Source organism: Neopelma chrysocephalum, unplaced genomic scaffold, assembly GCF_003984885.1.
Source record: "Neopelma chrysocephalum unplaced genomic scaffold, ASM398488v2 Primary Assembly neopelma1_96814, whole genome shotgun sequence".
Lineage (NCBI taxonomy): Eukaryota > Metazoa > Chordata > Aves > Passeriformes > Pipridae > Neopelma > Neopelma chrysocephalum.
This window is the reverse complement of record NW_020925458.1, coordinates 206,494-233,806: the sequence shown is the minus strand read 5'-3', so window position 1 is coordinate 233,806 and position 27,313 is coordinate 206,494. Positions and strand designations below refer to the sequence as shown.

The following is a 27,313-nucleotide window of genomic DNA, read 5'->3' as shown; positions in this document are numbered from 1 at the left end:
CTCTCTTCACTTGAAAGAAATGCAATCTGCATCTATGTGTCTACATCACACAGCAATTTCTGCCTGATTAAGAAACTTTGTATTAAGAAGCTTAATAAGAGCAATGGGCAACAGAGAATAACTACTCATTCCAATAGCATACATTTGTGGACAAACTTTGAATTGTATTCAAATTAATGAATAATCCAGTGCGTTAACTAGCAGACATCTGAATAAGACAGGGAAAGAATATGGACCCTGTAAATACAAAAATTAAGCTTCTTAAAATCAGCATTCTGACCATTTCATTTCTACTTAACTGGCCTTACAGATCAAAACATTTTTTCATTAAATACATTGGCCAGGTCAAGAACATCAATTAAATACTTTTCTTTTTCCCAAACCTGCTTCCTTTCTTCTCAGTATTTTTACAAAAACAAGGAGCATTTTTACTTGAAAGCTTTTGTTATATAGAAACGCACAACATTACAGGTGTTATAATTAGCTTTTGCTTAATAGATGTCAGGTTTGATAGTCTGTAAACCGAGATTTATTCCTACTGTTGATTGCCTGCCCTTTTTTTTAAAATTATTTTATCTTTTACCTCATGCAGATAGCACAAGCCATGAAAAGATGCTGTTACTTCAGCGTAAGAGCATCTGAGTACTGCATACGGTGGATACTTATTTATTGGATACCTATTCACAATTAAAAGTTTCATAATTCTCTGCCCTAACAACATAATTATCTTAACCTTAAAACCCTTTGATAATCAGTTGCAAATCACTAATCTTAATTTCTTATTTGCATTATGCATGAGAGCTTAAGGACATACCACAAAACACTTGGTGAAAATACACTTTTACACATCTAAGACAAATGCAAGTTTTTTGCAGAGGTGCCTGCATGGTACTTTTTTTAATAATGCACAAGAGGTAGGTTGAGCAGAAAAAGTTTCCTACACCTTATGGCAACTTTTTTCCTAACTCAAAATAAATGCAAGTGCATTTGTCATTGATTATCTAGACTTCCTTTCCAGGTGGATCCCTTCTCCCTTCTGGTAGACAGGTCTTGCTCTTAAGAGCAAAAGCGGGACCACAAACCCCACCATCTCACAGCCAGACATGCCTTGGTATGAGTGGCTCAGAATGAGGACCCTTTACTTTTTCCAGCATCCAAAAGGTTCATGGCCAGCTCGTCAGAGGAGAACTTTAGAAACCATGTTGCAGTCCAGGTCTGCCCTTCAATTTATTATTTCAATGTAAAGTAGCACTACTGAATTTCAATAAAAGAATGCCAATGTTCACCAGGATTTTACTTTCACATTGTCACTTAGATATAGGGCGAACATCCTGTTATTTAACTAAGTTTATCTATTGGGCTTAATATTTTTATATATAGAAGGATGCCATGTTTTTCTTAATTATAGCTTAATGTTGGTAATTCCTTCCAGATCTCTGCACTTGAGACACCTGTTTATCCATTGCTAATCCTTGGCCAGTAATGTCTAGTCATGGCCAGCAATTTTAGCTTACTTCTCAATATTTAGCAATTGTCTTTCTTCATTCCTCAGAATCCTCCTCATGGTTACGGTCTGTGGGACACCAGCAACCCATCTTTAAAAGTGAGTAGATGAACACTCAGCCCTATAGGACCTTAGCTCTTTTGAGATATTAGAGGAGGAAATGAAAAGGAGAAAAATGGAATTATTTGCAACTCTGAGAACTGGCACCTCCTACCCGAGCTTTTCAGATCTGGAATACACAATCTTCCTCAACACAAATGTGTGGTGGATAAGCAGTGAAAAGTGATTTTGTCATCACCAGAAAGTGATTTTTTTATACTGAATACTGTTTATCATCATTCTTACGATTTTCTGAAATAAAACAACTTTCCCATTGAACTATCCATACTGCCATCTAGTGCAAAGAGCTGCTTGGGGTTTTTTTTGTGTGTGTGGGGGGGGGTTTTTGTTTGTTTTATTTTCTGAAAAAGATGAAACTGCTAGTGTTAAGGGAGTAGGTTTTCAGTGTGTTTCTCCTATACAAAACAGCAAAGAGATATAAAAATTGCAAAACTCTCTTCTATATTTTCAGTGTCCAACACAGATTATCTCCTGCTGTTGCAACTGCAGACCACAACAGCCAAAGCTGTGAGATGAGGGTTGGGAAAAAAGACTTGTTCACAGACAGAAAGGAGAGTTTATTATTAAATCAAGTATTGGGAACAGAAGAGGTTTTTCTGTACCCTTTTTAATAAGCACATAAATTATACAGAAACCAGGGTGTGTCTGGGAACCTAATGAAATGCATCCAGCAACTGTCAGCCCACGGGTAAAACATACAGCCTCACCCCGAGAGGATGGCAGATGTTACAACAAAATTATTATTTGCGTGTTACACTAATCGTTGCGCTACATCTGAAGCCAAAGCTCTGCTGGCTGTCGTTGCTGCCAAAAGTAAACTGCACAGGATGAGGGTTACACAGCTGCAATGTGGAAAAACTCAACATGGGATCTGCCACTTCCTGGAGTGGTTTGTGAGCCACTGCTGCCAAGGGGACAGAGAGACAGGAATGAGCAGGTTAAGGCAGCAAGCCACACCTTGGGCCCATTTCTGCCCAGCTACCTGCCATGGGCAAGGCAGAGCTGTGGGACATGGCTCTGGTCACTTAGTGCTCCACACCCTACCAGAGCAGATCATCATGGGATGCTGAGGGCTATTTAGCCACCTTTCTGAGCAGCAAGATGAATAAGGAGATCATATTGCCAATGAGGTATCGAGACAAGCATCACTGTCTAGTATCCTAAAAAAGTATTGTTAGTATTGGCTGTTTCCATTTTCATGTCTCTAACATTTAGCTCCCCATTTACATGGTTAAGCATGGAGGCCTACCTCTGTCCAGGGAAGGCAAAGATGAAGACCCTTCCAAGAGCCAGGGTCAAAACTATCTGAATGCTCTAAGATGTTCACTGCAGGAGCAGTGCTTTCTCCATCAACTCATAAAGTGCAAAATGATGAAACCCATTTCTTTGATTATAAGGCCAAGGTACATGATGTTTATAAACCATGATGCTTGCACTTCATTTTGGGTAAAGTGATGCCTCTGTAGGGCCCAGAATGCATCTGCGTTCCAGCATTTCGAGTTTTTCTAGATGAAAAGCAGGACTGTTTGTGCACAAACTGTAATGCCCTCCTCTAGTATGGCATCTAAAATAAACCACCTGTAACAGTGAAAAAACTCCTTAAATCAGCAGCCTGTTCACTTATCATTTTTATTATGTGCTGAATTGGTCATCAAAAATTATACCAGGAGATCTGGTGACCAAATACGCCTCCCTACCCATGGTTCTCAGGCAGGACACTGACTTTGCTCAGCACCTGTGTGAGATCAGAGTGGTTTTCCTGCTGTGAAAGGATGGCTCTCCCTAGACCAAGCCTTCTGCATGAGTTTATTTTCCACCTTGGGGCTGGAGACTTTGCGAGCAGTGATCCAGTGATACTTACTCTCTCAATAGCATCCCAGAAAAGAATGGCAAGTTTTTTGGGTTTGTTATGAAGAAATAAGGTCCACTAGTTTACAAAAAATATACAGGTGTGGAGTCTAAAGTTTCTTAAAAGAAAACAAATACTTTGCTAACTTACAGGCACAGTCTGAAGGAGACTCTGCACTTTAATCAGATATGAGAGGTTTTCTCTGTTATGCCCTAAAAAACATTGGAGAGGATCCAATGGAGTCCATGTGCATTTGTACATCATGGGAAGTGGTTGCTTTCTGTGCCACTTAGCTTACCTACACTGCTGAACAGCCCAGAGAAGTGAGATGAGCTATCAGTGGATGTGCCCCAGTCTGGCACCTTTCTTTCAAGTGGAATTACAAAGCTTTTTGTTTGGTAATAGGAAAGTGTTTGCTTGAGGGGTGTGGATGGCACTGCAGAGAAAAGTAAACTAGTCCATGGTACAAACAGCTGCCTGGTAAAACCTGTCACCTTTGTGACCAACAGACTATGACTTGTTGTGTGTGGACAAGGCACCAGTCGCTTCTATCTATCTTTCTGCTGTTGATCAGCCATAAAGCTGACAGGAAGGAAAACAGTCTTTTGCTCTGGGAGGGAGAAGGATTTGGTAACTCCTTGGCCAGCTCACCAGATTGGCAACTCAGGTCTCACCATCTGCAGGCAGAGCTGAGGAGTGGTGATGCAACTGATATGGCAATTGAGAGACCAAACCTGAGCTGCAAGGAAGGAGAGGAATTGCACTGACAGAGAGTGTTTCCTCCTCTCACACTAAAACAGTGACTACCAAATGCTATGAAATAAGAAGCAAGTCTTCATTAAATATGTAAAACACCTAATCTCTGTGACTGTATGCACAAGTAAAATAAGATCTCCTTGATTCCTGCCCCCCTCTCCTCCTTGTACTATGCTAGAAATACTCAAAATAGTTTAAAATGCAGGACAAAAGAAATACATCTGGAAGCTCTGCAATCATCTTTTTACAGTTAAACAAGTCTTCGACAGTAGCAAGGAAAACTAGGTATTTTTCCCAGTATTCAGCTATCAAAACAAGATTAGGCAGGAAGGAAAAATTGTGTAAAATACCAATATACCTTCCCACCCTCCATTTTAACTATTTTTAATTTTTTTATTTTAGTATTTTTTTTAAATTATTATTTGAGATACAAAGATGCTGCTTGCCACTTAATGGAGAAAATTTGTGTGGCCATAGCTCAACAGGATTTGAAGCTGGCCAGTACTGTGGGGGAAAACAAAAAAGAGTTTTTTTAAAATACATTACTAGCAAAAGGCAGTGCAGTAATAACAGTAGCCCGTTACAAGATAAGGATGGTCACCTCACAAACAGGGACATGAGCTTCTGTGGGATCTGCTGCTCCAGCTGGATCCCTGTAAGTCTATGGGGCCTGATGGGATTCATTCAGAAATACTTAAAACTGGCTGATGTCACCATGAGGCCTCTCTCAGTGATTTTTGAAGTCTTGAGAATCTAGAGAGGTCCCAGTTGACTGGAAGCTGCCTAACATTGTCCCAGTTTTCAAGAAGGGCAAGGATGATCCTGGAAACTACAGGCCTGTCAGTCTCACTTCAGTGACTGGCAAAATTACAGAGAAGATTTTTCTGGAAGGCATTGAAAAACACCTGAAGGACAACACAGTCATTGGTCAGAGTCAGCACAGCTTCATGACAGAAAAGTCCTGCTTGTCAAACTTAACTTCCTTTTATGACCATCCACCTAGTTGATCGAGAGGAAGCCAGGTGATGTAAATTTTTTGGATTTCAGTAAATTTTCAATACTGTCTCTCACAGGATCCTTCCAGACAAAATGTCCAGCACACAGCTGGATAAACACATCATGCAATGGGTGAGCAACGGGCTGATGCGCCAGGCACAAAGGGTTACAGTAACTGAGGTAACATCAGGCTGGTGACTACTCACTAGTGGGGTTCCACAGGGCTCCATCTTGGGCCCTGTGCTCTTCCAACATCTTCACAGTCAACCTAGACTCAAAGGTATACTAAGCAAGTTTGGGGACAGCGCTAAACTGGGAGAAGCTATTGAAGGCAGAGAGGCCAGCAGAGAGACCAAGACAAATTGCAGGGCTGGGCAATCACCAACCACATGAAGTTTAATGAAGACAAGTGCCACAGCCTGCTGCTGGGACGGGGCAAACCTGGATGCATGTACAGACTGGGATACAAAAGGTTGGGAGAGCAGCAGTGTGGAAAGAGACCTGGGGGTCCTGGTTAATGGCAAGTTGAATATGAGTCAGCAGTGCCCTGGCAGCCAGGAGGGCCAACCGTGTCCTGGGGGGCATCAGGCAAAGCATTGCCAGCTGGTCGAGGGAGGGGATTGTCCTGCTCTGCTCTGCGCTTGAATATTGTGTGCAGTTTTGGGCACCACAATATAAGAAAGATATTGAGCAATTAGAGAGTGTCCAAAGGAGGGCAATGAAGATGGTGGAAGGGCTTTGAGGGGAAGCCATAGGAGGAGTGGCTGAGGTCACTTGGTGTGTTCAGCCTGCAGAAAAGGAGGTTGAGGGGAGACCTCATTGCAGTCTCCAACTTCCTTGTGAGGGGAAGAGGAGGGGCAGGCACTGATCTCTTCTCTGTGGTGACCAGTGACATGTGTCAAGGAAATGGCCTGAATCTGTGTAAGGGGAGGTTAGATATCAGGAGAAGGTTCTGCACCAATAGGGTGGTTAATTACTGGAACAGGCTTCCCAGGCCAGTGGTCACAACACCAAGCCTGTCAGAGTTCAAGGAACATTGGGAAAATGCTCTCAGGCACATGGTGTGATTCTTGGGGTGGTCCTGTGCAAGGCCAGGAGCTGGACTCAGTGACCCGTGTGGGTCCCTTCCAGCTCACGGTATTCTATGAACTTCCATTAATAAAAAGACATTGAATATGTGGCTTAAAAGCAGATTTATGAACAGATTCGCAGGGTGCAAATGTTTCCCACGTTTGCAAAAACCAGAGGATGTCAGGCAGGATAAAAGGAGAAAATAAAAATGAGGTGCATTCATGCAAGCGAAGTAGTCCATGAAACTCCTTGCCACAGGATGTTGACTGTGCTAAAAGTCACCTGTATTTAAAAACACTAGATGAAAGAAAAATACAATGTATTTGCCCACCAAAAGCTATTGAAACAAAGAAAGGCCTACTTGTGGCTTGAGAAAGTGCTGAACCACAAATTGTTAGAGATTAGTGGTATATTGAAGGAATGCACTATGTGCCTGCCCTGTTCTTATGTTATATTCCTTGGGCACTTTTCTCTGGTCACTGCTAGGGAAAAGATTGAACCCTGTGGACCTTGACCTGATCCAGTACAGACAGACCTGTATAAATAAAATAGAATAAAATCAGAAAGGGAAAGCAACACTTCAGATCTTTTCTTCTACTAGTGGCAGCCTTCACAGAAGTGGTTTGAAGCGACTGTGTAATTTTGAAGTATTGAACCTTATCTTTTTATGGACAAATGCATGCTGAACTCTGTAACTACAGAAAGAGCCTAAAGATAGTGTAGCAAACCTGCACTTCTCTGAAAGCTTTCCAGACAGTTGGCTTCCTGGTGGTGTTTTTTTGGTTTGTTTTGGTGGTTTTGTGTTTGGTTTTTTTGTTGTTGTTGTTTGATTTGGTTTGTGTTTTTTTTTTTTAAATCAATGCTTAGCATTTCCAAGCAATTTGGAACAACATTTCAAAGGAGGCATAAGCTCTGTATCGCATCTCCACAGACACATGCCAAAACTTACCCATAATTGCTAAGTAAATTTCAAAGGCATGGAAATATTTTACTAGCTCTCCATCAGGTTGCGTGAGTGCCCACAGACAGGACTTGTTTGTAGGGGTGTTGTTCATCTACAAATAGGGCATATTGCTAAGGAATGCCTAACCTAAGTTAGACATTTGAGAGAAGCCTGGCAAATCTAGGGATTATCACCAAGTAGAAAATAAAGGTTCTTTTCACTCCCACAGCATGCTGTGCTGCAAATTTGTTCTTCTCAGATGGAGAGGAAAATCTGCTCACCTTTCTAATTATCATGATTTATTTATATACACAGCACGTTATGAAAAACAGTGTTTGCAAAGGAGGCCATCCTGTTGAACAGAGAGAGAGAACATCCTTCAGGGCATACTCATGCAGATTTACACAGATATTACCTGATAGCTTAGTCCTAAAGCAGTCTGGCTCTTGAGAAAAACAGGCACCTGCTGCCAAACTGCTGAGGCTGCTCACTCTCCTCACAACTGGTACATAGACTCCTTGGAACCTCTGAAGGTTGCTTTGCTCTTCCTCACTGTAAGTTGTATATCTCGATTACTTCACGCAGCACCTTATTCTTTGCTGAGCTGCCTACTGCACACACCAGGACTTTCAGTAAGGGATGGGCACAGCCCTAAAAGGAAGCCAAGCCTCTGGAGCAGTTTTCTGCCCAGAATGTGCTAACAATTAAAAAGCAAAGCTTCTAATGCATTTTTTAAAAAGACTGTTCACACAGGTTTATCATGAGCACACATGAATCCCAAACTGCATTATCTTCCATTCAAAGGCAGAGGGGCAGCAGACTCATATGCACAGTGCACAGTTCTCATCCAGACATCAGTTGTGTCCCTGTCACAGATGCCATGGACAAATCTCCGTGTTTCAGTAACTGCACTTACTGTACAAACCTATGAAATCCATCTGTACTCACACTTTTCTGCCAGACTCACCCCTTGTGGTTTCTCTACTAGGAGACAAGGAGGCTAACAGGAGACTGATTAATGAGTCACATCCAAACCCTTATACTAATTCTCTTGCATATGATATTGAAGCTGATGCAGAATGATTTGTATAGTAGTAATACTGTGCAATATTAATTTTTTTTTAAACAATCCAATGCAGATTAGATTAAGAAGAATCCTATTTTCACATTGGTCAAAACTGTCAGTCCTGCAGGGCATCTGACAGCTAATACAGATCAGTTTATGTACAGTATCTTTGGGACCTAAAGACTCATTCTAATAATTTTGGGAAGACTGACCAAGGACACTCTATCCTATAGAACAGACACAGCTGTGAGTTGTGGAAAACCCTAAGGAGACAGAAGGGAGTATGTGTGGAGCACCCCTGGGTGCTGGGTGGGTAGCACCATGTAGAGAAGCTGCTGCTGAGTGTAACAGCATAGGCAATGCCCCACTGCAGCCAAAGGAGGACGGCTGACCCATGGAGAGACCACGAACTACTGTGTTCACAGAGACATGGCACTTAACAGCAAATACCACACAGTTGATAAAAGCTACACTTCCTCTCCTCAGGTGCCCAGATTTGTTCCACAGGCAAGCACAGAAGAGGACTCTAGGATGACACATCATTCAAACTGCCTATCAGTGAGTGGCTGTTGTGCTCGTTGAAGTATGCCTTTGTTCAGAGCACTGAAGACACCAGGAATTAGGAGAGGTATTGAAGCAGCATGATGGCACCAGCTCTGCTACAGTGCATGTGTGCCAGAAGGAGCTTTGTCTAACTCCAGGGATTGGATCCAGACTGCTCAGGTGGTCCTGGACTGAGGGCAAATACTGCATACCTCTGATTTCCTTTCAGTTCCAGGCTGTAAGTCTCATAATGAATGCTAAGGTCCACCCACTCCCCTCTTCCCCCTAGCAAGAAGATTTTTGGCAGCATTGATATGGATGCCTTAGAATCCCTGGGAACTGTCCCACTATATATCACTGCCTTTAATGTTTTCAGTGTGAAGTGAACCACGCTTCGGAAACCTTACAGCCAAGTTTCAAAACTTGTGACTTATTTTGGAGGGAAGTTGTGCTTTTATGCATAAATACTAGGAGAAAATAGAAAGACTGACAAAATTAATCAATAAGCCAATATACACACATGGAGACAGTGCTTGGATGCAACTTTTAACATTATTATTACTCAAAACTTAGACAGGCAAACATATATGCAAAACCTAATTTAAAAAAAAAACTAAACAAGGAGATTTCTCTGATATCTGTTGCTGTCATCTAAAACCTACAACAAGACTGCCAAGATAATTCTCTTTATTAAGGACAGTCTGTAGTAAACACAGAAGAAACCATGAGTTTCAATTTACCCAAGCACATTAGAGCTGGCAAATTGTCTTTCCTGTTTAGACAAGAGTTTAGACTAGTTTTCCCATGATCTATATGTGAACAGTCTTCTGTTTCCTTCATACATTACATGTATCTGGTGACAGGCTTGTAACACAGATTCATAAAAACGCTCTCAAGCATGAAGTACCACACTGCTGGAATTAACACTAAATTCTCATAACAAAAGAACATTCCACCAGCAGAACAGTTGTTGATTACTAACCTGCAATGACTGAAGCTGTACAGTGAATTCTTACTATACTTCCATATATCCTATGTAGAGTATCAAATAAGAACAGAGTATACAAGCTGTCTTTCAGTAATTAAACCATTCTGGCAGTGCTGCCTAGCCCTTGTGTGTATACTATCACAGAAGACACATAGGGAATAATCATGCATAACAGATGTAATATAAACTGTGTATACTTGCTGAAATAAAAAAAAGTTAAATTTATATCCATACTATCTCTTGGTAAAGGCCTCAAACTCCACAATATGTAACATTATTCCTTGTAGTTTTTCTCTACTTTGTTACTGATACACAGTTCACAGGAACTCAGTTTCTCTAAAGCTTATCTCCTCCCTTATAGAAACCCAAGTCAGCAACCCTACTTTCCCCCAGAAAGCTATTTGATACAAATAGACCAAAAGGAAAAAAAGGCCCCATTTCCTCCACAACTTCCTCCTTCAAAAAAATGCGGCCCTGTGCGCACAAGGTATATGAGTTGCTAGGTAAACCACCACCTCTGCTCCCTGGACAAGGCAGAGAACAGAGCAGACAGCAAGGCATCCCCCTGAAGACAGCCAGCAGCAGTCCTTAACCCCAGAGTCCTACACACACCTCAGCTGACCTAGCCTGCTATGGAAAGGAGAAGTCTTTCCAGCCCCACCATTCTATCTGGATCCAGTGGCTCCCTGGGTTCCTCACTGCAAGCTCATCAGGCAGGCAGACAGCTAGAGCTCCCATCTACTCTGCCATATGCCTACTGTCAGGATGATGGTGAGGATGCAGCAAGAAACCTGTGCTCTTTCACCCTCCAATGTTCCCCAAAAGAGTTTGTCCTTCTTGCAAAGCACAGTCAAGGCAAGTCAATGCTTCCGAGGTTTCTCTCTGCGATGCAGAGATATACAAAATATGGAGGGATCTTTAAGATGTAGAAATAAAGCTTATGGCTTTGCCATATTGCTGCAGTCTCAAGAATCAGGGAACTGTCATATACAGCCATTATTTTACGGCTTTCTCTCACTACCCTTCAGAGCAGCACCTGTGGCAGTACTCACAGTGCTGTGACAGGCACTTTCAGCAGTGTCTGCTTTGCATGGAGAACAGCATCTAAAGATCAGTCTAACCATCAGGGACAAAACATGTAACTGTCCATGCACTAATTACCAGTATTTGAATTGTAATTCTTATTTTCCAACATTAATTGCCCAAGGAATGGAAAGGGACAGATTAGTCCACTCAGTGGTTACTCCAGCATGTCTGCACATTCTAAGGCATGAGTATCACCTGCTTCCTCATTTTTGTACCAGATTTGAATTCAAAGAGCAAACAAGAAAGCAGCTTGAATTTTGTAGCAGCCTTGCTCCACTTAGAAAGGAATCATAATCCCCTTAGTGCTTTTGTTCCCTTTTCAGTTTCTAATGAAAGGGGCATTTTTCATAATTAAGCAGCATAATATTTTCCAGTGCCTTGTAACAGACAGTAATGCTATCTCCATCTTATCTCACTTGTGGAATCTGCAACAGAGAACAGTTTACAAACAACAGAAGCAGGCAAAGACAGGGCAGTATTTGCAGAGCTGTTCAGGATACCAACTTTCAAGAAAGTCTGAATTTTTGGCTTCTTGATGTGTTCCAACTGCCTGACAGGACACAAACACATCTAATACCTTTTAACATTAGCCTGCATGTAGTTTAAAAGGTACGTACCATAACTGAGAGCCACCTAATGGACACTGCCACATCTGCCCCAAGCACAAGTCCAAGCCTTGAAATTATCTTTTTACAACACACATAGAATAGCACCCTGCTCCTGCAAAGTTGTCACTGGGTTCATGACTGGGAACTGTGACACCTCAAAATCTCCTGAATTCCACAACAATATATACCATTTTGGGAAACAAACTCATACAGACTAAGCAACGAAAGCATACCAGTAGTCTCCTGGGAAAAAGTTGATTTTCTTTGTAAACATGCACATTTTTATATGCAGTGGCTTAGATTCAAGAACAAAATAATCCCTTGCTTCCCAAAAAAAGAGGGAAAGCAGTAAGACTATGGGTATATCTTGCTTGCAAAACCTCTGTAGGGATTTAACTTTTCCTGATCACAGAGAAGAAAAGATCACAGGTGCCCAAGATTAACAGTAGTCAGATGAAAACAGCTTTTATTGGCCGATTTTTATTGGCTGATATTTATGATCCTAGAATGCACCCATGGTCTTTGACACACCTGAAGGTCATTTCTCTAAGAGACTATTTTTATGGACTGAAGCATTAACAACTACTGCCTCCCAAAATGAAACTGAGTAATTTTACATTTCACTCTCCATTGCTTAAGAATCATTTTGCAACTGCACACTGAAACCCAGCACTCAGTATTTCCCTGATTTCTTCTGTGTGAAGGAAAAAAACCCAACCAAACGAGTGAACACCAAAACAGAAAACAATTCAGATAAATTACCACTGTCACACAGTTCTCTCCTATTCATTAGCCAGGTTCTCCATCTAAATCTTACTCAATTGATTCATTTCACTAACACAGTAGAAATCTTTCTTTTGTCAGGTTAGGTTTCTGAGCAGCATGCTGAATTAGCGTTGCCCACTTTCCCAACCGTGCATTTATCTTGCCCTCCCTGTCTTTCCAGGGCACAACTGTCCAGCCTTGACTCAGACTAGGAAACCTTTCCAGCTGAACAATCTGCTGGAGGACAGCCTGCTGTATGCAGAATTCACACATGCACCTCCTTTTCCTGTTTTCCCTAAAGAAGAGCTTTTTCCTAGTACTCCTGTCTTCCTGTGATGTCCCCCCAACCCAATCTATGCCTTTCAAAATCACAGTGCAATACAAACATGCACTTCCTGCACTAGAGTCCTTCGCTCAATAACACCAATACCTACTCTGTCCAAAAACACAACTTTAAAACAAACACTAAATATTTACAGGGCCAGTTTTAAAATTCAGTGCTAAAGAAAGGTGTATGTTTTATAACCTCAGTAACTATGAGGTTGTCAGGGTAGGATATACAACTGTTAGGTCTCATTGATAAGCTCAAGAACACAGAAGAGCCTTGTAAGAGTTGTGATCACTGGCCACCTGAGGTCACTCACCCCCCTACTCACTGAAAAGCTCACAACCAAGGCTGACCTCTGAGATGAGAGCTGCCCTGTCTCTGCAGCACACATGGCTGAAGAAGCTCAGTAAACCTCAGCATGATGCTGCAAAGGGATGACCAATTTAGGAAAAATTCTACTAAATGTCAGGAAATTGCTTAAAATCTGCATCTCTTGCTTTCCTGCACCTCTTTTGTGATACAGGGTACTAATAGAGAAAGAACATTAATACAGCTCTTAGAATGACAGCTCCTTTAACTTATTTAATCCACTTAACAGCCACTACTTCTCAATGCTCTATAGAGAACACCTGCAAAATATCATGGTGCAGCAATATTAATGATAAAATACAATTATTGAATCAGAATGCCTTTCCAAACTACTCAAAAAATACAAGGAAGACCGTGAGATTTTAGTATATACAGGGAAAACAGAAGAAAAAATTACAGAACATAGAAAAAAACCAATCATTTACTTTCTCATGAAGCAGAACCCATCTGCAGAAAAACAACCAATAAAATCTACTGTAAAGTTTTTGTGTTCTTACTGAAGCTATTTTTGCTTTCCTAGTTATCCATTCCTCTAGTACCACTGTGGTATTTTTTTACGGTTTACAAAAAAGAACAGCTGTAGGCTGTACAGATTAAGTGAATATCAACACATTCCCTACTGTAAACTAGTTTTAACCACATAATTACTAAAAAGAAACTCACAACTTACATTTGTAAACACTTTTTTCATTTTTTTTTTTCCTATTCCTCCCTGGCCTGATCAGAGACAGCAGTTCCCTGTCTGAGGAGGAGTCTTACCCATTGCTAATAACTAACAGAAAAGACACCATCATTTCTGTTTTGGTCTATTTTACTTTTTAAAAAACGACAAAAACTTATGATGTACTGCATCTACCTCACTAGAATCTATTTCTCCAGTTTTGTCTGAAAATTGTTCCACAGAGCAAGAGGCAGGGAAAAAGTCCATTAAACAAACCCTTACCAGAAATGTAAGGGGAAGGGGGAAAGTCACTCCCTAGACACAGAGTGATACTGTACTGAAAACTACTTTTGACTTTGTTTTTTCAACAAATGGAATGGGAAATTAATGGATTATGACCTATTTCATGTTTATTTGGATTAAAATGCTATGAAGAATTTTAACTTTCAGATCCTTATCTCTTTCTTCTCGGTCTCCTTACAGACTACTTGTCGCTGAGATATTCTGTATGTTAAGTCCTACACGTGCTTCCTATCCTCTTTTCACAGGCTCTCACCTTGTCCTGTTATGAGGTTCTGTCTGTATATTCATTTTCTTATATAAAGGGCACGTGCACTTGGAGACCAGGCTCAGAGTGTAGAATTCCCTGGGTAACAACTGCTGTCATCAGCTCATATCTGACTTAAATGAATCACCTGTACCATCACTCTCAGAGAGCCTTTTCAGAGTGCTCTAGCCAAGAACAGAAGATTTCATAGTACTCTATTAGGCAACCCTTAATCATCTACGCAAGAGAAGCATGAAAGTCAACCTCTGAAGCTCTTCAGAGCTGAAATAATGTTTATAATATTCCTTTCAAAATCTAGGTTTAAAGCTTTTGTTGCTCAATGGATTAGCAATCTTGAAATTAAAAAAAAAAAGAAAGAAAACCAAAACAATTACCCATCTCTAAAGCACATGCACAAATCCTTACATAATTAAGTTACTTTACATGTTCAAAAAATGCTGTAAAGGCAGGTTAGCACCACAGCTAGTGCTGGGCTAGAACGAGTTAAGCAGATCACTTTTCTTCTCAGGAAAGAAGAGTTGGTCATGGCTGCAGAGTGAACCAGCAGAAGAAAATTGCTTTTTCTCTCTCAACTTCTTCAGACCACAGTTAATTGCCAATGCATTTCTTTTAAGTTCTCTTGATTTTGTAAGAGATCTTTGCCTTCAAAATTCCTTGAACTTCTGAGCCTTTTTCTTTTTAGGTGTCTAAAGAGAAAATCTATGTCCAGTAAAGTTCAAATAATTACTCATTGACCACTGATAGATCATACATTGTTTCAGATACCTAGAAATGCCCAGTAGCCCCCTTTCTTTTTATCATAAAGAAAACTTGCTTGTGCTATCCAAAAGGAGATTTCTATTTTAAATACATAACTGATTGTTATGTCTATGATTTTCAATTAGAAGACAAGCCCAGTTAACCAACTTCAGCCAAGGCACAATATTATGCATATAAACCCATGCTCACCTGGTCAGTCTGCTCTCGGTCATAAGTAAAAGAAACTTTACAAGTACCTTAAAATACACAGCCAAAAGTTAAATAAATATAGACACATAATGACATGCATACTTCTGCTGCAAAGTTACATTAAATAAGCCAAACTCCTCCCTGAATAGAAATCCCATCAATTACTGTCTTTGAAAGACAGTCACCTGGATTCTCCATCTCTCTTTAAAACATGCATCTTTCTGAAATATGCCCTTTTTTTTTCCTTGTTAAGCAGAGGGAAGTTGGTACTTAATTAATTTGAAGTGAGTCGTTAACCTGAACATAATAGAGAAACAAGCTTAGGATAGTAGCATTTCTCACAAATGAGGCATAACCTGTCAGAAAACACTTTCTTCTTTCCTACACTTTTTAATTTGGTCAGAACAAGCCATAATTCATCCTTCACAGAGGACAGACTTAAAATGAGATCTCTTGCTACTCTTTTGAATTTGGCACAGGAACTCTTTTACCCTTTGGGATTCATGGACACATTCCAGCAGTGGAATGAAAAATTTATTTTTCATCAGTCCTTTTTAAGTTATTCTGAAGTTTACAAATTGATTCAGAAAATCAACAATGTAACATTACAGGTTTACCTCTCAGGGAATCAACTTTGAAGCTTTTGACCAATCTTTCAAGCATGGTAGGAACTAGTCTTTCAAAAAAGTCAAGGACAAATTTTTCTTTTACACACTCAGACTAACAGCTACATTCAGCTTAGTAACTCCTTAGCGCCTGTGCCCAGATCTGTCTCACACACTCATGACATTGTTAGCATCTGAAGCGTCACTCTGATCTTTGGGAAGGAACAGTGTGCAGTCTTTCCCTTGCATCCTTCTTTATTGTGGAAGATAACTTATCATTGCTGTTGCATCTCGACTGAGGCAGCTGCGGCCCCTATTTGGAAGCAAGGCAGCAGAATGTGTCAAAACATTTTAGGCCAAGGCAAAGAAAACAGAGAAAGCTGGAACAAAACCTGAAGTCACTTGTGATTTCACTCCAAAGTAGCCAGAGGCTCCTTAAAGTGGTACTTACCTTAAAACTGTTAGGGGAGGAAATTCCTTGGGTGTAAGACACACTAAGCCCTGTCATTCATGATGTCCCTTTAAAATGGAATTCTTCAGCCTATTCTGTATTTTTAAACCTCACCTACCTTTCCAATAGGCACACTGCAGAAAGCTTTCAGGAATGTAATTTCTCTAGCACAAAATAACTAAAACTTTACAAACAAAACTCTATATTTTTATAGCACAGTTTTCCAGGTGCGCAAGAATATCCTGGGTTAAACCAGAAGGAGGAGGGTGAGAAATCTTGAAGAACAGCAGAGGATCATGCTGGATCCAAAACTTATTTACTCAATTTTCCATTGCAAATCAAACTTCAGCACTAAAAAACAGATCATGTTTCAGATACTTAAAGCTTGCAGTGAGGCAACACACAAACACTTATTCAATTATTTTGTAATTAGTCAGAGGCTCAATAATTTTCCCAGACAACATAACTCAGTTTCTACCTAGCCAGCACTTCTTCTGCCATATCTAACATTTTTATGGAGTATGTTTATACTGCATACAGCTTAGATGTGTTTGTATTGATGCATACTGGGAAAATCTGTGCAGCCATCACTTAGTACCTCATTAAGAGCAGCACAGAAGGGAGGAGGAAAAGAGGAACAGAAGGAAAACAGGAAAGCAACTTGCAGCTATCTGTGCTTTATGCATAGCAGATGGGTAACATGCCTTGACCACCACATTTCATGGAAACTGCACGGAAGTGCAGCCAAACCAGTGAAAGGGTTGGGAGAAAAAGGGTTAAAAAGTGCTCTGCACTCTGCAAAAAACAAAGGACTTACCAACTTCATTGTGGAAAGATAATCAATAGAGTCCTCTAGAAGGACAATACATGATGAGTTATCAGGTTACAGACACTAGGCAAGGACATAGCTCTCTACTTAAAGCAAGTTTTGCAGAAAATTCATTACTTCTACAGCTGAAAGTTCTGGATGGTCTCATTAAGAATCAGTTTCTGGGACAGCAGAACCTCTAAGAGCAGATAACTGCATTGTTGAAATAGTAATTCGCCAAAAGCAGTGGATAATTCATTGTGCTCCCCATCTCTTTCAAATTAGTGGAGGACAATATAGTGTAACAACAAAAGGAAGAAAAGAGATTTTGTCCATGATGATGTCCCTGTGATTCACAGGAAAATGTGAGCTAATCTGAGCACAAGGCATCTGTGTTATAACCAAGACAGGTTTTGTAGTACTAATCAAACATGGAAGAAGCTTCTGAAGTTTGTTCCACCCAAACAAGTTTTATACTTTTTTTTTTGTACTAAGACAAGGGAGAGCAGTTTTCTCTCCCTTAGAGTAGGGCATGCCACAGCTTGTCAGAGACAAAGCATTTGGTGTTACACCTGGGTGTGGATGGATGCAACCACACACGTTTTACCCTCCTGCCCTATGCTCTCAAAAAGAGAATATTTTAGGCAGTACCTTTCAGAAATAATTGAAGGATGTCCATACACACCTTAATTCCTATAGTGGAAGGAAAAAAATTTAACATTCTATTTTGATGCAGTTGAAAAGGAACTGGAAATACTACCTTAAAAATAATGGAAGGTTTCCAGAGAACTTCTGTTCACAAGCCAAGCCCACCTGCCTCACTGATCCCCTGCGACTTTTTCATATATACTGACTGCTAGGAAAAGTCTCTGTGATCCCCCTTGGGAAAACTAATATTTTTATATTTTATTTACTTGTTTTTAAATCAACTACTTTCACTTTGTTTTGCATCATGTCATTCCTGCAACATCTGCACTGGTTGTATGGGATTACAATCAAGATTTTGCTGCAGCTCTCCTTGTGTTTTGAACATTAGCTGCAGAGATCAGTCACGCAAAGCTGATCTCTTACCACCTCATCCATCCCACTCTCCTCCTCAATGGCTTTCACAAGGGTAAAGAATTCTGCGTGGTAGCAAGCAACACTCAGGTCATTTGCACAGTACATTTTTAATCTAGGTAACTTTTTGAAAGTCACTCAGCCTTTCTGGACTAAGCCATATTTTGTCAGCATGAAGAAAATAAAAAATGTCAAATTGCATTAAAGCTCTTTAATGTTTTTCAGACTACTTCTGATTGACTTCCAGGCGGGTAAATGAAGAGGTCTGAGTAACTTCATCCATGCACTGCCTGAAGAGAGTGCACAGATACAGAGGAGAATCCAACATATTTCCTTATCTTATCCTTATCTTACAGTTTTTTCATTACAGTAGCTGTAAACATTGCCAGTCAAAGATGCTCTTTCAAAGAAACACCAGGAACAAAGGATTTTCAAAATTGTATTCCACCACCAAAGTATACTTGTTTCAGACAAAAATTACGCACACACACACTCATACTCCCAAACTTGTCTGAACAGAATAACCTTGTAACAAAGACAGAATTGAAATAACATGGCTGAAGTCTGCCCTTCTGTAAAAAAACCACAAACAGCTGCACGCGAGCTTCAAAAACAAAATCACAGGCAAGTCAATGTCCACTTGTTTGTATTTGCTGTAGGATCAAACCAAAGGTATCCTCTTCAACCAGCACAGACTTTTTAGATGTAATATCTGAATTGAATAAATATTAAACTGCTGTAAAATTTGCCACTTTGATTTATCAAGTGAATTACCACAGACCTACCAAATGACCTATGGATAATCTCCCGTTTCCCCTTCTAAAACAGCTTTCTCTGCATGCCACAAAATTAATGATCTTGAATATCAAAATAACCTTCTTCAGGAGTTGAAGTTTTCATTTAAATCTTCCCAGCCTCAAGACCCCTTTAAGATAAATGATTTTATATTAACAGTGAAGGAGTCAGATTTACAAAGTCAGTAAGAAGTCATAAGTTTCGCATTTTAATCACTCATAGCCACTGTATTTGATTTACTCCACAATTTCTATCAGAAAATGAAAAAGTTTTGAAGAATGAGTTATTCTCAATGTAAATCTCTAGCAAGCCTCTGTCAGTCTTTTTCCTGGTAGTTTTTTCTGCCTCCTGATTGAAACTACACAACCAGTTTAATTGCTCTATTACTTAGTGACTTCTAACCTTAAAAGACTGTAAATACAGAAAGTTAAACCAATACATAACCATTCTCCATAGAATAGAGGAAACCATTATGAACATCAGTATAGCTTGTGAATTTACTACCCTAACACTTTTACAAAGACAAAAAAAAAGTAAAAATCTATAGAGGTCTAGAATGCTTCTACCGAACAGTATGTATGTACATACATAAAGGAGGGAAAGAAAGAATTCCATACTTCAATACAATCTTTGCTTGCCGCAAATTGTACATCCCTTGGCTGTAATAGAACCTGTGGGAAGCTATGAATCCAAAAATTATAGCTTAAAAGAAGTTTCAGTGCTGGAAACTTGTTGGGAATACTAAGCATTTTGTAATTTTGCCGGCAGTTTATTTTTTCTATATATTTATTAATTACAGTGTTTTCAGCAGTTCATTGTACCTTTGTTCAACTACAGGGAAAGAACTGTTTAGTTTACAGCACAGTTTTATATGCAAATTATGTTCAGTAGAGATTCATCATAAGTGTCAATAGGAAAAAAAGCAAGACAGATTTAAGACTTGAGATTTTTTCATAAACTTTTGAAGGAACACTGAAATTACAAAGCATGCTGAACTCACTGTAATGCATTTTCTTCTAAGCATGTGCCAAGTGAAGTATATTAAAGGATTTTTTTTCTTCTAGAAGTACTACAGGACTTTTTGCTTCATTTTCTATTTCTAAATATTTGAGATAGAAAAGTGCTGTCTTCTGCATGCAGTCAAACTTATTGTTTGCTTAGCTCTCCCTGGCCTTCAGTTTGTTTCTAGTCTGTGAAAACATTTCCATTACATCTAGTAGCACTGGAGAAAAAGCAGTTTTCACCCCCATACAAATCAAAATTCAGGAGAAAATTCAGAGTTCAAAATGAAGAGATATTTTACTGCCAATAGGGGGAAAAACGTCTTTACAAATCAGCCAGCTGTTGCACTAACAACATCAAATAAAGAAATTGTAGAGCTTATTCTACCCTTTATCAATAATGCATGGCTGCGCACAGACAATTTATAGCTGTTTTCCATCACTGGGTATTGTGCAGTACTAAATTAAGTCTACAAAATTCAAGGACAGTCCACCCACACAGCTACTGTAAGCCAGCCAGGCCACTTGAATAAACATTTTAAAGGCATAAAGTGAGTTTTATTAGCATGCTGGGACACAGTTCCTAGTGGACAAAGCACCTCCTTTGAAGAAGTAAAAGTATATTTAAGCAGAAAGAGAGAAGAGTTACTCTTGTGCCTTACATGTAGAGAAAAAGCAAAAGGGAAAATAAAAAATATATAGACAACAAACCCCTGACCTTGTTAAGTTTAAAACATGAAGCAAGAGAATTTATTTTCTATACTAGAAAATGATTGTCAGTCTCAGAAAATCCTGAGAGGTGCTGAACCAGTCAGGTTCTGACAGCAAAACAGCTAAAAAACAAAGATGGTTTGACAGGATTTTTTTTACATTTAGGTAGCTCTAAAGACTTCTTTTTTTAATCCTTTACAAGTCATATAAATCAGAAAAGCATACAAAGCTTTCATCAAGATAAAAAACTAGTTATTGTACCGAAATAGTCTCAGCAACATTTATGGCACCAGTAAACAAGTGAGAAGTGTCTTCCAGAGGTCAAATTAACCAAAATACGATATGGCACAAGGTGGATGCTTTTGGTCAGTGCCACTGCTTCCTACAATAGCAGTTCCAGCACTTGAATGCCTGAAATGCAAGAAAGCATCAAGGAACTTGGAGTGCACATGCTGGCCACCAGCAGCAAAAGGATGCAGGTGCCAGGCCTGCATAATCCAACAGTTTCACTAGGGTTCTGCTCTGGCAGTGACCAACATGCCACCTGAGCCCTCGCTAGCCTGGTTTCTGATGTGCAGTCAGGTGTAAGCAGCCAGAACATGGATGGCAGCACCACCAGGAGGTGGGTTTGGATCACTTGCAGACTTCTACTCCTGTTTCTTTTACAGTCACGCTGCACAGTTTCCCTATAAAACGTATTGGCAAGCATGAAGTTTGTGACAACCTTTTTATACCCAGAGCACCACTCCAGGTGGGAGCAGGTGTCTCTGGCAACTAGTATGACAAGATGACATCTGTGTCTGGAAAAAACGCTTTTGTACAACATGGGAACATGGAAGATGTAGAACAGCATGGCTGCACACTCAATGGCTTTGTGGTATATCTAAGCACAACCACAAATAAGAGCAGGAAGGATGCAAGAGCCAGAGCTTGAGCCACATCTGTTTTAAGTTGGTCAAGTGGAAATATCTGGCCAAATAAAAAAAACATTACTGCATTTATTGTGCAGGTGTTGAGAGAAGAAAATCAACTCTGTTCAGTGGTATTTGAATTTGAGCAAAGTTTAACTTCATTTACAATACACACGGTTTCTCAAAAATCAGATCTCCTTTGCACATGAAAGTAGCTCATGGACCTCTAAAGCCAACTAATCAATGTGTAAAACTCCTATTTAACTGCTCCATCAAGCCTAGAAAATTCAGAAAGTGAAGAGCCAGATTACAAGGTAAGCAGAAGTGTAAGAAACCTACGGCTTAAGAATTAGCTAAGCAAAGCAACTGCTGACCATTTGTATTTTAATCTGTCAGAAGTGCTAGCTTTTCTTCAGAAGGTTGGTTGTCATTTTTTGTTGATTTTTTTTTCTGTTAAATAGGTTGAGTTTCTGCTGTGAAAAGTGAAACTGCTGTTTTATAGTCTGATGATATTGCAATAAAACCTTTGGCTAAATCAAGGCTACAGGACACAGCTTTGAGAAACCCTAGGCAATGCCAGTGAAGCAACCATGGCTTTATAAGTGGAAATTAATTTTAATAAGTCCATTGCTCATCTCACATTGCCAAAGTCTGTGATCCAATTAGAAGTGCAGTGCTTTAATGACCTGCACAGGGGTCAAATTCAGTGAAGTTCAAAGACAGACAAAATATTCTTGGGCCCTCTCCATGGAGTGTCACATTAGTGGGATTCTGGCTTTAGAACTCATAAGCAAAAACCACGGAGGTGGTAACATTAGTATTTCAAGGTATCAGTTAACTGTATATATGCAAAATGTCTTGAGCACAATGAAATATTATTGTGTTACATGCAACAATGGCACACACTGTCTTCAAATACAGTATTTTATGGAAAGAAATTAAGCCCACTTCTCCAAAGACTTGCTAAATTAGTACCCCTAGTGTACTGACATTAATTTGGAGTACCTCTCTACACTGATGGCTGTTGCCACTAGTGCCTGCACTTTTCCCACCCTCTGTAACACCAAGTTACAACCCAGCACTACTGAAATATAGAATGGGAGAGCTCACTATGCCACTCAATTAAGGACAAGCAAAGATACGTATGTATCTATATAACTTGAAGAGTACTTAAATTCAGAGCACCTGAGAAGCAAATCTTTTCCCCCTGCTCCTCTCCATATCAATAGTCTTGTGACAAGAGCTGACACGAGACTTGCCCTTAGTGTCCATTTCTTAGCAATTGTACACAGTGATCCTGTGCTTTCTGACGGGCCACCAGGCAGTCAGCCATCATCCCTGATGTCAGCTCCCCGACAGCAGACACAAGCCTGCTCTGGGTTTTCCAGCCTTTCTGCAATCATACTCTTCCTCTCTGTCTGCATATGTTTCCTTACAGCACCCTCACTTAACCCTAACCCTAGCCCTGTACCTTGCAGGGCATCCGCTGCACCCCCCTGGAAATCCAGGCTGTGACTGCCCTACGTTACTGGCACCTGCTGCAGTGCATTGGGCAGCCAGGTCTGGGGACCCCCAAGGGCAACCTGAGCACCCCCTCTAGGCACAAACACACATTTCCTTCATTTTAGAAGCCCATGCTTGGCTGAGGCTATTCACTTCTACAGCCAGGACATGGCTGTGGCACACAGCCACACAGGAACTGGGACAAGCCTAGTCACAGTGATAGTAAGTTTCCTTATTTAGCCTTTTCTGAGCATTCATCTTCCCTGCCAGCTACAGCCCTGCCTCAAGGCCTAGAAGCAGTCATGCTTTTCCCCCCAACTCCTGTAACAAACCATTTCTTTGCCACCAGAAAAGAAAAATTCACCTACAGATGCTTTTCCTGGCAAAAAGAATCATCCCCAGAAGAGTGAGAGCCCTGGTACACCCAAGTAAATAACAGCATCCTGCAAGGAGGAACAGACACTGCTCTATAAGCAAGAGCCCAGGCCCAATCCAAAACGTGCTGGTGTGAGGTCTGCAGTAGAAGTGCATACAAGCTTCCCAATCACAGCAGCTTGCTCCAGGTGCATTGCAGTACCCTCTGTCCCCTCTCTGAACTGATTTTGAACAAGATAGCCAAAGGGAGAGTCAGTGGAGTCCGCGTGCATGCACATACACAACCCCCCAAGCGTCCCCCCAATCCAAATGGCAAGTTCAGAGAGTAATGAAGAAAGGTAGGAGATCTGCTTTTCCACACTTAATGAGTTTCACAGTTTGGGGAAAAAACTGGTGCCCCTGCATTTTTGGAATCACTAGATTCAGGAGCCCTCTACCTGCCCAAAAAGCTGTCAGCAATTCAAGGCCACATCTGTAAGCACAGGATTTACTTCACGCCCAAAAGCCAAACAGACTGTCCCCACTGCTTGGTTGCACACTGATTAAAGCAGCAAAAGCAGCACTAGACAAGAGTTAACCTGCAATTAGCTATCCTAAATAGTCAGAACTGTCCAGAGACAAAATGTTTGCTCTTCAAGAGATGTTTTAGGTGTCTTATCTCTCATCTGAACCTGCAGCACACTGCAGTGCATGTAACAAGGTGGGCAGACAGTGATATTCACCAAAAGAAAGTATAAACAGGATTCAGCCGCCACCTCAAACAGCAGCTGTCAAACCTGAGGGAATCCAGGAGTCTGTAGCAAAGAGCCTTTAACACAGCCTTTACCCATCTGGGTTTCATTTATTACTGATTTAAACTTAGGCCCTCCTTTTTGTGTTGCTCGTAACCTGATCTTTGCACATTATTAAAAAAAATAAAAATCTATATAACTCTGTCCTGCTGGGAAACTTACACCCCCAGTCTCTGGTCACTGAAACAATTCTGCAGTGATAAGAGGCCATGCTGTGCACTGGGCACTACACAAACATGCTCTGTTAGTCTAGTCTTTGGCTAGTCTGCTGTGCTCCTGAGAAAATGCAGCAGCACTGCAGTGCAGCCGACAATCTAGTTCTGGATACAGTATATGGGTACAAACAGGGGTAATTAATGAAAGATTGCAGCAGCAGCTCTAGTCAAAGCAGAATGGTCACTCTTCTAGCTGCAGTTATGTTTAACTTCTTATCCATATTTTTCCTGGTGGAGAATCTCAGGCTGGCATCTCAGAGAATGAAGACTACATCTTTTTACTACTAAAATATTATTAATACACAGATCAAAAGACTAAGGCATTCTAATGGGAAGGTATACAAGCACTTAAGAGTGTAGAATTTGTGATTTAGGAAAAGAAAATAAATTGTTTCTTCACTGCATCAATTTTGCCTTACTGAAGTCAGCGAATTTACTTATAACTAAGAAAATACTGACAGTTGGTTCAGTACATGGCTTGAGGTTCATACAGTTCTGTGCCAATTTTGGCTAGGGTAGAGTTAATTTTCTTTACAGTAGTTGATAAAGAGCTGTGCTTTAGATATGTGCAGGGACCTTTTAGTTACTGCTGAGCAGTGCACGCACAAGTCACGGCCTTTTATGCTCCTCATAACACCCCATCAGAGGAGGGTGGGGGTGCACAAGGAGTTGGGAGGGGATACAACCAGGATAGCTGATCCCAGAGATATTTCAAACCATATGGCATCATGCTCAGCATATAAAGCTAGGAAAAGAAGGAAGAGGGAACATTTGGAATGATGGTATTTGTCTTCCCAAGTCACACTATTACGTGAGATGGGATCCTGCTTTTCTGGGGAGGGCTGAACACCTGCCTGCTCACAGGAAGGAGTGAATTAATTCCCTGGTTTACTTTGCTTGTGTGCATGGCTTTTGCTTTCCCATTAAACTGTTTTTGTCTCAATGCACGAATTTTCTCACTTTTAACCCTTCCAGTTCTCTCCTCCATCCTGCTGGTGAGGGAGTGAGTGAGCAGCTCTATGGGGTTAAAACCATGACAGGTGGATTACAGAGCAAGAGGTGGGGCTAGGACAGTCTATGCGACCATGTCTATCTTCTTCCCTCTGCTCCCAGCAAAAGAAATCATATCTTACCTTAAAAGATTGTAATGGAAGTGCCAGTCTCTCCTTTAGGACTTTTTAGGCATCAGACATAATGCAGCAGATTCACCTAATGCAATGTGTCAATAGTAGTTGACAGCACATTCAGGAATCTGAGAGTCATCCTACAAGAAGAGAAATGAAAAGCACCAGTTAATCATTGCACACGCTGGGCATTATATCTCATGCTTAAAACCCCTGATGCTCAGTAGAGCCATGCTGCTAAACAATAAAGAAGTTACCAACAATCATAAATATGAAAAGCTGAGGCATTTTTTGTTTCCAAGGTGAAATGCACAAGCCACATTTTGGCTACAGCACCCTGGAAAGAAAGCATGCATCTTGCAATAGCTAGGTCACCATGCACTGCCTTCCCAATTTAAATCTTCTTTGTTCAAACAACAGTCCATGTGAATGAACAGAAACAAAGCTCCAGGCATGTCAGGATACACCAGCCATGCCAGTTACAGAAACACAAGAGTAAATTTTTGTAACCCAGTACTAGTTTGAACTGGGAAATGCATCAGAAGCCCATGTGAGCTAAGTATTAGCACTACATAAGCCAGGATGTTGGTGTACATGGAAGACACATCGAAGTACTTTATAGACTATAGGAAAAGGAGGGACATCTACAGACATGTCTCATTTTCCTGAACAGGCTTTTTTCAAAATTCTCAGCTTGTAAGGACTCGTACTTATGAATCTCGACCCATAATGCATAAAGACACTCCAACGGCAGCAGAGTTCATGCCTGCACCAATATAGCACATAAGGCAGCTCTCTTCCCCCACAGCAATTCAGCGAAGATGTTCCATCACGAAGAGTTAGTCATTTGGTTTTCAGCTCCAACTCATTTGCTGTGTTTAATCCTCAAACGAGCAAACTTCCAAAAGTGCAAGCATGTGCACATACACACACAGACACGGTTCCTTGCTCTGAGATATCCCATCACACAACCACTCACAGGTACAGTGGGAGTCAGCTCCACCCCAAGGCAGCGCTGATGTTGAACAGTTACACAATGACGCTGCTTTGACATTTGACAGCAATGGAGGGATGGGCCAGCAGAACAACTTACCTATATCTAGTATGGTTACTCAGGACAATTTTAAAGATCATTTTCAGGTAAAAGACACTTATCATCCAGGTTACTAAATACTTTCCTAAAGCTTTGGTATGAACATACAGGGTGATTGCTGTCCCAGTTTGTAAAACTACAGAGATGGGACCTTCATGGAATGCAAGAGAATCATACCAGTTAAGAATTAAAGAATTTTTATTATAAATTAATTAAAAAAACAGCACCAAAAGCATGTTACAGACCCATGTCCCTACATAGATATACATGCATTGTTCTGGTCATACACTGCTTACAAATCCCTTAAACAGCCTCCTAAGGGTTGTCTTCATTAAACCAAAATAACAAGTAGCATTTGAAGGAAATTACAAGGGTCTGTTTTTGTGAGGTTGGGAGGGGAAAATAAGTTGGGACACCTTAGGTTCTAGAAAGGTAACATCTGTTACAAACCCAGAAATGCAAAAGCCCCAAGCTTAGATGAGCTTTAAACAAGTCTTCAGTGTTCTAAAGTTACCCCAAGGAAATGGCAGTCAACTTCTTCCCCTCTCTAACACTTTCTCAATACATTTAGTTATACTTTTAGCTATTTATGTAAAATATGAATGTTTTATGCAGCATGTTACCTATCCATGATACCTTCAAAATGCCTTTCTTAGAATAGGGGTACATTCTAAACTGATTACAAGTATCTCCATTTACATA

The 27,313-nt window shown here is 40.5% G+C and overlaps 1 protein-coding gene across 2 annotated transcripts in view; it reads right to left on the bottom strand.

Moving 5' to 3' along the window:
• The window catches only part of KANK1 (KN motif and ankyrin repeat domains 1), a 122,110-nt gene that overhangs the window by 72,534 nt on the left and 22,263 nt on the right, over positions 1–27,313 (bottom strand). For both annotated transcript variants that reach the window (XM_027709582.1, XM_027709581.1), the window contains exon 2: positions 25,528–25,658. The gene's annotated coding sequence lies outside the window, so the exon portion shown is untranslated. The remainder of the gene's footprint in view (positions 1–25,527; positions 25,659–27,313) is intronic.